The following is a 12,576-nucleotide window of genomic DNA, read 5'->3' on the forward strand; positions in this document are numbered from 1 at the left end:
TTCATATCGTTTTGTATGTTCTTCGCTAAAAAATGCTGAAAATTACTACTTTTCACGAAATAATTTCAAGCCTTAGAATATGAATCTTCAAAACTTGAGGCATTGGTTTTGTTAATAATATAAACTGGAATGTACTTTTAGTACTATTGAGTTAGCTAAACATATTCCTTGAGCTGGTTATTTTTTATTTTGAAAATGATATTTTACAGAAACTGCTCAAACCAAGGTCTCATGAACTTTCTAATGAATTACTGGTGGTCATTGTTATTATTATTAAGGCGCAAAAAAGGATGAAGTTTCGTTTTCTGTTGCCGCTTGCAAGTTTCAAAAAGCACTCATTCTAAGACGGGAAACACTGGCTACAAAAACAAGTAATATAGATATTTTTATAAAGTGATTTTAGTTATGTTTATATATTTACCTGATAACAACAAAGCTTTTATACAAATAAGAACTGAAAATGTGAAAAAGTGAAAACCTCATTATATACCTTAAATAGACTTGAAACTCCAGTAAATATATTTGGCAGTAGATGGCGCGATATTCAGAATGTATTTTAAATTAAGTTTTGAGTAAAAGTTGTCGGTTGTCAAAATTACTCAACATGACAGATTATTTCAATTAACTTGATTAATTACAAATAATTCACACACACAGTGTTTCAAAAAATAGTTATAAACTAAAAGCACTGGCTTTTCTAACGATAAATTATATGAGCTATACAAATACATACATATATATATAATCACTATAAGGGAAAGACCCGGCATTGCCAGGTGGGTTAAGGCGTTCGACTCGTAATCTGAGGATCGCAGGTTCGAATCCCCGTGGCATCAAACATGCTCGCTATAAGTAACGGTCAATCGCACTATTCGTTGATAAAAGAGTAGCCCAAGAGTTAACAGTGGGTGATGATGACTAGCTGCCTTCCCTCTAATCTTACACTGTTAAATTAGGGATGGCTAGTGCAGATAGCCCTCGAGTAGCTTTGCGCGAAATTGAAACAAAATAAAAAACAATCAAAAACACTATAAAGAAAGAGATATTTGTTAACGTTTTGACAAAGCATCTTTCCATTAATAAAGTTGTTTGTTCAAAACGTTGACGTTCATTCCCTATAACTTGTTTTCGAATTTCACAACTCTGTAGTTGCGTACGTTTGTTTTTGTATTTTCTTATAGCAAAACCACATTGAGCTATCTGCTGAGTCCAGAATCGAACCCATCATTTTAGCATTGTAAATCTGTAAACTTACCACCGTACCAGCGAGGAGATTGTACGTTTCTTATTTGGGCTAAACAATAGTACTGTTTCTTTATACCTTACTAATTTTAATTTAAAATTTTATATGAGAACATAAGATTGCCAGATCTAAGTTATTCAGTGCAACAGTTGTAGCACCTTATAGTACTTATGAAACTTACTAGCCGTTTCATTTTGTGGTTACATGCTTCATCATCAAGGTACAAATATTTAAAACTAAGTGTGTCTGAATAAACAAATGCTCTCAAATACTACTATCAAAAGTTATTTATTTTGTTGTTAAGCATATAGTTGCACAATAGACTATTTGTGCTTTGCTCGCCATAGGTATCGACTCCCCAATTTCAGCGTTGCAACCCTTCAAGCCTACCACTCAGGCGATATTATAAGTAATAGTTATATTTTTTGTACACTTTAGTCTTGTTTTATCTTATAATTTCAGTTGTCGATACTGTTATTACGTTTATTGTAGAGCCCGGTATGGCTAGGTAGGTTTGTCAGACTTGTCATCTGAGGGTTGCAGGTTCTAATCGCACCCAAAATGCTCGCCCTTTCAGCCGTCGGGACGTGTGTAAAAGAATAGCCCAAGAATTGGCGGTGGGTGGTGATGACTAATTGTCTTCCCTCTAGTCTTACACTGTAAAATTAGGGACGGCTAGCGCACATAGCCCTCGTGTAGCTTCGCGAAATTTAAAATAAAAAAAACGTTTATTGTAGAACTAAATTGTTTAAGCTGATTGTTTTGTTTTATTTTGCAAAAAGTTACACATGAGTTATGTGTGCTAGCCGTCCCTAATGTAGCAGTATAAGACTAAAAAGAAGGTAGATAGTCATCACCACTCACCGCCAACTCTTAAACCACTATTAACAAATAGCGAGATTCAATGTCACTTATAACGCCCCGCGGTTGAAAGAGGCGAGCATGTTTGGTGCAACGAGTTCTCAAACCCGTGACCCTAGGACTACAAGTAGGGCACCCTAACCATCTAGCCATGCCGCTGAAACTAATATATCTGTTTAACTGTATCTTACTTGATTTTCCTAGATAAGCACGCTAAGTAACAATATGTTTTTTTATTAAAATATGCGCCATTTGTTTTTATATTTTAATATACAATAACTTTAATATAATATAATAGGAAGATACCTAATAAAAAGTCAACTTATCCACTTTAAATAACGATGGTAATGATACTTAATCATTTATAGCTTCAGATCTTGAAATGGTATTTTCCTGCAGGCTAACAAATTGTTTAGTAGTATTATACGTTATTCCTTTTATCTAGGCTTTGTAATGGTCTTGGATGGTTTGTTTTTCCAGAAGTAACACAGGCTATATTTAAGAACCTTCTTAATGAAAGTGCTGACTCACTAACTTTCTATGTCGAAGCTCTCTTTTCTTGTTCAAACAAAATAGGCTAGTGTGACTCACAGATCTCTCAGTTGTAGCATCATTTATATATTAATATTATGATAAAGAACTTTGATTCTTCTGCTGATCATTCATGTGTGAAAATACCATTTTAGCTCCGGGACAACGTGCGTATTTCCGGTTCTGTATAATCTTCAAAGAAGGGATGAGAAGTTCCGTCAAAATTTGTAGTCGTTCCGCTATACCGAGACTAAGGAATGTAGCTGGCCCTCTACTGAGAGAAAATTATACTATTTAACTTTAAGGCGCACAACAACGTACCAAACCTTGAACGAGTTAGTTTCTGGGTTAAACTATTCTAAACAATGAAAATTTGATGACGATTTATAAAGCAAATGAAGGTTTTATTCCATATAAATTTAAGCACTTGTGTAAAAAACAGAGCATGTCAAGGAAATAAGATACGTTGTTTAAAGATCTTAAATATTATATACCAAAAAGAAAGAAAAGTGTACATTTAAGCGTACATATAATTAAAATCAGCAAGGTGTTTGTCCTCATATAAGCCATGACACGATATTTTAGATGTTTTCGGTTTATTTGGCAGTAAACAATAGAAGCAATTAAACACAGCATAGAATAAAATGTCACGTGACAAGGTCAAGAGGACGTAATTGAAACCTTAAACAATAATGTGCATTATAGGTTCATAAGCCCTTACAGCATCCTGTGATGTGGAATTTATATAGCAGAAATATAAATATTTAACGTAATGACGCTTTTTGTTATTCTGTTTGTTTTGGTTTGGGGATAAGTTTTAGCCTGGGGCATTTTATTTTATTTTTCAACATAACTCTACAAATATACGTGACGTGTCATTAAGTTTAACTCAGAAGAAAATTACAATAAAAGTGAAAGGAAAAAAATTACAATGTAGTAACTTATAAATAATTTGTACTTTCAGACTAAAAATAAAATATGCATTCAGTTTATTCCATATGCAAACACAAAACAGAAAGTGTAATAGGAAATTCTGAAGGTACACGGTTCGTCTGGAGCGAAGTAAAAGTACCAACTTGTGTAAACACTCCAGGCAGTTCACAGGTTATGTTAATAACAACTTGAAAACATCTTGCATGAATCTAAATTCATTAACTCGTTTATTTTCTACGTATTATGATTCATTTTGCTTTGAAACTCGGGTAACATGTTTATGAGCGTCCCCACTGGCTCAGTTATAAGTCTTCTTATCAGATTTCGATACCCGCGATGAGCAGAGCACAGGTAGCTTATTGAATAGCTTTGTGCTTAACTAAAAAAAACAAAACCTTTACAACTGAGCTTTGTTTAAGCATTACAGGGTTAACGTCAAGATCATACATTATCCACCCATTCTCACCCAACGCGTCTTCACCTTCGCATTGTACTCAGTAATTCATTTCTACAGTGCTGGTACAGGATTACCAGAATATTGAACAGTAACACAGTATAAAACAGTTGTTTTTTTTTAAATCATTAGTAAATTATCTTACTATGGTTGAGTACTAGTGTTATATCCTAAATTATTATTTAAGTAACGTGATAACGCATATTACTTAATATTATGGTGATAATTAGATATTCTTCAAAATCTTCTAAGTTATGAATTTATATATATTGATTCTACTACATTTAAATATTACTTATACAGTAGCCATATGAGCATTACCCTTGACTTTCCGAAAGGTATAGTACATGTTTTAAATAAATTATGTTATTTTTAACCATACTATAAATTAGAAATTTATGAAAAGCTCGAAACTCTGATTCTCTACCCTTTGCTGCTGTAAACTTCGAATTTTTCTGTACAAACAAATTGGTTCCTCTTTTCTAGTACGCTAAGTTAAAACTTACTGTATTACTATTGTTTGTGAAACTAAACCTGGTGACTCAAAACAAAAGGCTAAGATTAAAGTTCGACCTGTTTCTAAGAAATGAACTTATGTCTCTTAACCCTTGGTTCATATGCGTTAGAAATAGGCTTCAATTGATAACATCCTGTTTTCACATTCACGAATGAGAAGCATAGCTGCTAATTGTTATTACATAAGGTTTCTAATGTACTCTTCTACATCGAAAGTTATTCTTTCGATATACCCATTCTTTTGTCTGTTTGTGTACATTTCTTTGTTGACAAATTTAGGAACAGATAATGCATAACTGGGTATATCTTATCCTCTTTCCTAACTAAAATTTATTCACAAATCTCTTCTATAATCTGTATACGTGAAAAAAAAAGTCTGACTCGACTTTAAACCTTCTTTATCTTATGAATAATAAGTCTTTGTTTTTTTATTATTTCGGTGCATATCCACATATAGGCTACGGGGCATAACAACAGATAATTTTAAACTGGTAAACGCATTTTTTAAAGTAAAGAGAAACAAAACTGCGAATCCTGGGATTAACAATCTAAGCACGCTAACAAATAGGCCACGCTTGGATCAATGAATAATAGGGAGTAAACATACGGCAGAATTTCCAAATAACTTAGATTATTTCTACTCTCCCCTTAATCATTGTGTTGTGCAAAAATATTCTGAACAAAGTCCTAACAAACCTTTCTAGGTTAACAACTCAATCGACACGTAGTCAAATTATTGTTGTTGTTGTTATTGTTTTAAATTAAGCACAAAACTACACAATGGGCTATCTGTGCTCTACCCACCACGTGCATCGAAACCCGGATTTTAGTTAGAATTGTCAGTCCGCAGACATACTGCTGAGCCATTGAAGGGCTTAAGTTATTGTATTATTTCTTCTTCTAATTAAGTGCGAATTACTTAGTAGTTATCAACTTTTGCAGCATCTAATATAAACCTGAAACAATAAAAGATGCCCAAGACAACTTAATAACACATTTTTGTAAAAGTTATGTTTTATGCAATCTGTGTTGTTGTTTTTTTATGTACAAAAACAAAAGATCAGAGATCAATACAAAAAGAAAATTTTATACAGAAACTTTTTAAAGTCATGTTGGAACTAAACAATAGGTTCTTGATACAACACGTTTTAAAATAATTATTTTTATTATTTCTGTTAATTTACTTTCTTTATATTAATTAAGTCACAATATCTCTGTATTTCGCGACAAAATACAAATCTCATGATACAATATACATTAATAATATCCTATTCTAAGTATTTTTGACACTTGTAAATTTCCAATAATAAATAAATTACGTAGCACAAAATCGTGGCGATTTGTTGTTCTTAACTGATCAATTTTAATGTCGTTGTAAAAAACAGGAAAATGTATCTTTTAGCAGTCTTAGTAATTTCATGATTCAGACTTGTACACTGAGTGATAATACAAAGACCACCCTGAACAGGGCGTGCGATTTTAATTCGATTGACTTACTTTCCTGTTGGCAGTTGTATTGATAAATCACTAGATTGAACATCATACACCCACTCATATAAAATATCCCCTCTCATTTATTGTAAAAAAAAAAAAAGAAATTCATATAATTTAATAATAAGGGATAATGTTTCATAAACTTTTCTAGTATAGCCCGAACAATATTATCTAAACGTGTACAGATCTCGGAAATATTCGACGTCACGATGTCAAGGAAGTGATCAATCGCCCGGATTTTGTGACTGTTACAACTGGGCTTACAACATTTTCCACAAACTTCAGTTAATCAGGACAGAACATAGAGTGTGTTTTCTTGTTTCATTAGAAAAACACTCACAACCAAATCTCAAACACTTATGAAATAATATTTTAAGGAGCGAATAATAACCTAAGCGATATTTCGACTTTAACTTATAGAATTGATATAAAGTTTCAATACGTAGACACGTGCAGCTAATTTTCATAGATATAGTTAATATACTGTGTTCTTGAGTCTTTGTACGAGTTGTAATTTTGTTACTCGAGGTCTGTCTGTCGTTCTTAATTTGGAAATGATTGACCATAGGCAACTCCAATTGAACAGGGGGATTTGACCGTCACTTTTACACTGCTAAATTAGGGACGGCTAGCGCTGATAGCCCTAGAGTAGCTTTGCACGAAATTCGAAACAAACCGCTTTTATAATGTTCCCAAGTACTTAGAACATTTTGTTTTTTTCGGCGGTAGTGGGGCGCGAAGGGTGGACTCTCAGGTCGACAGGTAATGATTTTGGGAAATGATATTCCCAGCATATGTAATTTCATTACCAAGTAGCCATTACAAATAAAACTTACTGTAGTTTTGCACCGTATTTACTAAAACACACCTACACATCCAAATAAGAAAAAAAAAATCAATAATATTGGGAAATAACACACTTACAAAACAAAATGAAACATAAAGTACATATATATTCAATAACTATACCTTTACCACATTTGGTAATTTTCAAACTTGAGTTGTCTCTTTTGAATGTTTGGTGTACTTTATAATATGTGTCGTAAATGATTAAAACATGAAAGTTATACCAAATGCATGTAAGGTTCAAGGTGTTTCGAAATGTGTACATTAAACCTTAATAATTTGTATCATTTATTTTATTTCATTATGACCCATGTTTGCAAAATAAGTTGTATTTGTGTTTCTATACCACAACTTCAAAATCGTTTGTCAAAATTGAATATCCTGCAAATGCAATAAAACTATCAAATTTGCAGTTTATATGATGCACAACGACTTTACGGCATTAAAAAGATAAAACCATTTTTCATAAACTCAAATTGAAAATAATTATTTCGAAATACATCCAAAATAGGTAAAACGTGCAGCATTTGAGTTCAAGAAACAAAAACGACGTTTTTATACCTAATATTTTGGCAAGTCCTTCGTAAGATACTAAAACTTAACCTCATTCCTAATGTACGTAGTTAGTACTGAACTATGTAGTATTCTAAAATAGTTAGTAGAAAAGCAGGCATGTACTAGTTCTAAATAAACACACTGTTTCCCTTTTTTTATTGTACATACTAAACTCTGTTGTTTTTATAACAACAGAAACTTAGTCATACTTTCGAAACTTTTTCATCCACCAATTATAGAGGGAGCTCTCAACTCAAGAATGTTGGTAAGGTGATCATTGTGTTGTTCTATTTTCGACCCCATTCGTGGACTGAGCAGAGTCAGTTCCACTAAATTTCGAAAGGAAACGATAACTTTATTAAATTATATTATTTTTAATGCTATTATGGTCAAACAGTAATTAAAATGTCTTCTTTATTTGTTGTTGTGTCATTTTCCTTCCATTAAGAAATTACGTTGTGAGTTTTGGGGGCTGAATATTTTGTAGGTGGAACATTAAATTTCTGAAATAGTTTTCTGGGGGACATGGTTCAGGTGGTATTTTTGCCCACATGCTAAGTAATATGTTTCTAGCTGATATAACATGTGTAAATAACACTCATGTTTTAATTTCGTGGTTAAATTAGAGTACTTTTTTCAAAAAGGAAAGATCAAAATGGTAACTTTATACTTAAAAGGTGCTAATATTGCCAAATAGTACAGTCTGACTCATTTATGGCTCTCCCCTAAGTGTTCCTTCGTTTTTCAAGCTTGTAGTACTTATCCCCCTTTTTGTCCCCCCTCCCTCCCTCCCCGTCGTCGTTTCTTTTTCTACGAGATGAAAAAGTGGCAAGTGAAACGGGAGGTAGCTAAACGCCAAGGTGGGCATCAGATACCGGACTAAACACTTACTGCGCATGCTCCCTTGATCTGTCGCTAGCTGTTCGCATGTGGAACGCGTCGTGAGTCAGTTTCACAAACTGTGCATTCGATATGGCATGTCTGACGTGCAGAGTGCAGTATTTGAATGATATCGACCCTTTCACAGCGACAACAAACTTTCCTGAGCCCGCGAGACCACCTCATTATTCATTTAATGTGAACATCCCTCTGATAAACCAAATTACTGCAGTCCATCGGATATTACAAGCCCCACATAAGGTAAGCAAGCTGTACATTATTCTTTTTTCACATGTGTGAGTACGTGTGTTTGTCCGGAGGGGATCATCCAACAGTGGTTAGACAACACATTGTAACTCCCCTTATACATAGCTTCGCAAATAACTTTTTGTGAGTTCATATAGAGCTGACTTTTCAAATCAATTGCAAATTATGATATGTTGAAATGAAAATATCCGTATTAAGGATGCTCTCTTGTAAAAACAGACGCCTAAATATACCGAAAACAAACTTATGTTATTACGCGTAGTCTATATGTACGAAGAAAAGCGATTTTACATTGTTGCTAACAAGTTATGTTATTATACTGTAAGCCCATTAACTTGTGATATACTTAAATCTTGCTCTATATACAAATACAACGAACTGGAAAACAACAACACTTGCAGATAACCCTATCACACGTGTCATTTAGTTGTTCATGTCGCATTCTATAAATGTGAAAAATGTCATTGCTACTCGTTAGAGTGATTTGATTACGAAATTATGATATTTAATAACTCCATATGTTACTTTCATCTTATAAAATTTTCGATATTTGCTTTTGCCTGTTTCACGTAGGGTTTGTTTCTTTCAATTCACTTGTCTCCCTCGGTGGATCAGTAGAAAGTTATCCTATATACAACATTAATATCTGGGGTTGGATTCCGGTGTTGGAGTGTGTGGAGATAGCCCATTATGTAGCTTTGCACTATGACAACAATACAAACTGTTTACATATCTACACAGAGTCGGTACGACGTCCCACTTGTGTTAACATAATGTACTCTATGATTTATCAATGTTAAATACACATTAAAGATAAATACTCTTTTTCCGTCGTTTTTTAAACCATCTTCAAGAAACAAAAACTGTTGAGTTATCATCAAATCGCATATACATATACATCAATTTACTTATCAAAAGCCTTACTAAATTTAAATCAAGTTTCTTAGAGCTTAGTATGTGTTTTGGAAAAACTTTGCGATTAATGTTTATATATATTACAACAATAGCATACGTCCTTTACAAAAACAGTTGTTTCAGTAAACCAAAGTTCTGTACGTTAGCGAAACTCTTCATTTCTTACAGATAAAGAATTAGAATTGATTATTTTCTGAATTTTAATGAAAGTAACAAAAACAGTTAAAGGAAATCTCAGAAAGTAATTTATACACATACTGGGGTACGTGTTTTAGCTATAGAATGCAGTAGTTCTTTGGCAACTGTTAGCTATTTTGTTTCTTTGGCCCAAAACCTACAAATGATACAAAAAATTTATAATGAGAAAATAGAAACATTTCTCTGTCAACATTTAGGTCTGGCAGAATGTTTATGTGTAGTTATTCTGATACATGTACCATTCGTGACGAATCGTCAAGGATTTGCTTCACAGTTATGAACTAGTAAGAAACTTATAAAAATATTTTAAACTTTTTTACATCTCTCAGAACATTTGGGCAAACGTGAATTATTTAAAGACATCCATTGTAGCAGTTCATGACTCAGTTAAGAACGATTGCGTAGTATGAGACAGGCTAGGCAAACTTGCTATAAAGCGGAACAAGAATTATTCCTCAGATATTTTACTGTGTAGAGAAAGGATCACACAGACAATTACATTGTCGTGATTCTTTCGTCCTGAGAAGAAGACATAAAGACAAAACAAACGAGCTGTATGTGAAATCAACTTACATGCATGCATAGGATTTCGTTGCAAAGTATCTCGCATTAAATAGTAACTTTAGCAATTAGAAAAAAAAAAGATAAATATTGTGGAACGATTTCATGCCTTATTTTCTATCTAAACCAAGTAAAGCGTGTTATACCGTATTGAATTATTTATCAAATTATAGTAAATTACTCAGAAAATTCACACACACACGTGCAAAACAATTTTTTTTTAAGACAAACGTAGTCCATGATTTTCTTTTCTTTACGTTAGACAAATGAAACACTTTGGTAGCTCAGCCAGAGTTTGGTAATACTAATATGATAATGCCTGGATATAACAAAAACGATTCACATATTCGCGAATGATACATTATATATATAATTACGGCCCAGCATGGTCAGGTGGGTTAAGTTGTTAGACTCGTAATCCGAGGGTCGCAGGTTCGAATCCCCGCCATATCAAACATGCTTTTCTTTCAGCCGTGGGAGCATTGTAATGTGACTGTCAATCCCACTATTTGTTGGTAAAAGAGCAGCCCAAAAGTTGGCGATGGGTGGTGATGACTAGCTGTCTTCCCTCTAGTCTTACACTGCTAAATTAGGGACGGCTAGCGCAGATAGCCCTCGAGTAGCTTTGCGCGAAATTCAAAACAAACCTTATTTATGTATATAATTATCTTGATTTGATGTTTCTTACACGATTTTTTTAAACTTCTGAGGTAAAAGTGTGAAAAACCTTTATGCACCGTATTATATCATTTTCATACAAATCAGTTGAGTCGTTACGTTTTTCTTAGAGTATTCAGTGCTATACGTCTGTTACGATAACTCTTCAGGAGTTAGTAATTATTCTGCCAAACGTAAGTGGATGGCTACTTGTGACATGTCCCACAATTTGTTAGGTTAAATGTTAATGTCAAAAACATTAGGTGTAATTAATCTATAGGTCTATAAATGTATAGTGAGAAGGCTGATTAATCTCGTGCTTTTGAAATAGAACTGAATGAATGAGTTAATATTTGTATAATTATTTGTATTCCTATGGCTCAGTGTGTTTACGAAATAGAACAAGAATCTGAAAATATATTCGAAAATTACTACATTTCTCATATTCTATTCCATCTGAGGCACTAACTGTACCGTTTATATACACATTTATATATAAACTCGATATGTGAATTAGTTTAGAAGTAGTGTCAACTTTTAAACCTAGGTAGCTTAAATTAATTGAAATGTATATATATCTGATGTTTGTATTTGAAATATTTAATAAATCTATAACTTAGATCTTAGCGCAGCTTGAATATAGATAAATACTATTATAAGTCTACATTAGCAATAATTAATTCTACTCTCATTCTTGTTTTTTTGAACATGTAAAAATATTAAAATGACGAGACCGGAGTTGTTGTTAAGATTAATATTTATGGTTTATGTATATGTAAACTACAAAGCCGACGTAAATGCCTTCTCACATTTTACATCTGATTGTTTTCAATACGTCATACATCATCACTTCTCAGAATAAAACTGAAACCAGTAGTATTTCAAGATTCCCAGTTGATAAAGATTATCTGTGAGTCAGACTACTGTACATGAAAACAACACAATACTAGTCAAATAAAAACCGCTTCAATATACCTCTACTATATTTAAAACTTTGAACTGTCTTTTCTGCCAAGGTTTTGTTTTGTTTTTCTTCACTAATTATACATAAAGTTTGCATTGAATACCTGGTTATGAGGGGGGATATAAATAAGAAAAATCCATAGTCGTATTTTGAAGGTTTCTTAAGTCTTGCAAAAACAGGTTCTTCTTTCACGCAACAGAAATGAGCAGAAGTTTTGCATTCTTGGTAATGCAACTGATTAGCGTATATATGTTATGGATTTGTGAACTCATATTTTATAATGCTTTTAAACTAGAATATGGGTGTCAAACGCATAAAAATATAGACTATGTAGCTCATTCAAGTGAAAAGAATATTTAGAAAGGTTTCGTTTAATTGCCGTTTCTATATTTCTACGTCATACACCTCGAATTGGAATAATAGAATAATTACAGCTCATCCTGTTGTTACTAAACACCCTACATTACATAACGATGTTCCAGCCGATATATTAAGTTGAGGAAGTTTATATCGTGTCATGGATGTTCCAGAGATTCAAAGCATTCTACATTCATTAATGTGTGTGAATACAAACTAGATTTTTTTTTCAGGCAATACCGATTAAGTTTTCTTTTCTTCTGTTTTCTTGATTATATCTTCTTCCTTTCTCTTTTTCTGGAGTTAATATTTTACTTAAAAATCTGTGAAAACTCAGCTATTGCT

The 12,576-nt window shown here is 32.9% G+C and overlaps 1 protein-coding gene across 4 annotated transcripts in view; it reads left to right on the plus strand.

Annotated features, from left to right (window-relative positions):
* The window catches only part of LOC143232138 (FH1/FH2 domain-containing protein 3-like), a 172,772-nt gene that overhangs the window by 19,956 nt on the left and 140,240 nt on the right, over window positions 1-12,576 (plus strand). The gene's annotated exons all lie outside the window — the stretch shown is intronic.

The sequence above is a fragment of the Tachypleus tridentatus genome, chromosome 11 (assembly GCF_004210375.1).
Source record: "Tachypleus tridentatus isolate NWPU-2018 chromosome 11, ASM421037v1, whole genome shotgun sequence".
Taxonomy (NCBI): Eukaryota; Metazoa; Arthropoda; class Merostomata; order Xiphosura; family Limulidae; genus Tachypleus; species Tachypleus tridentatus.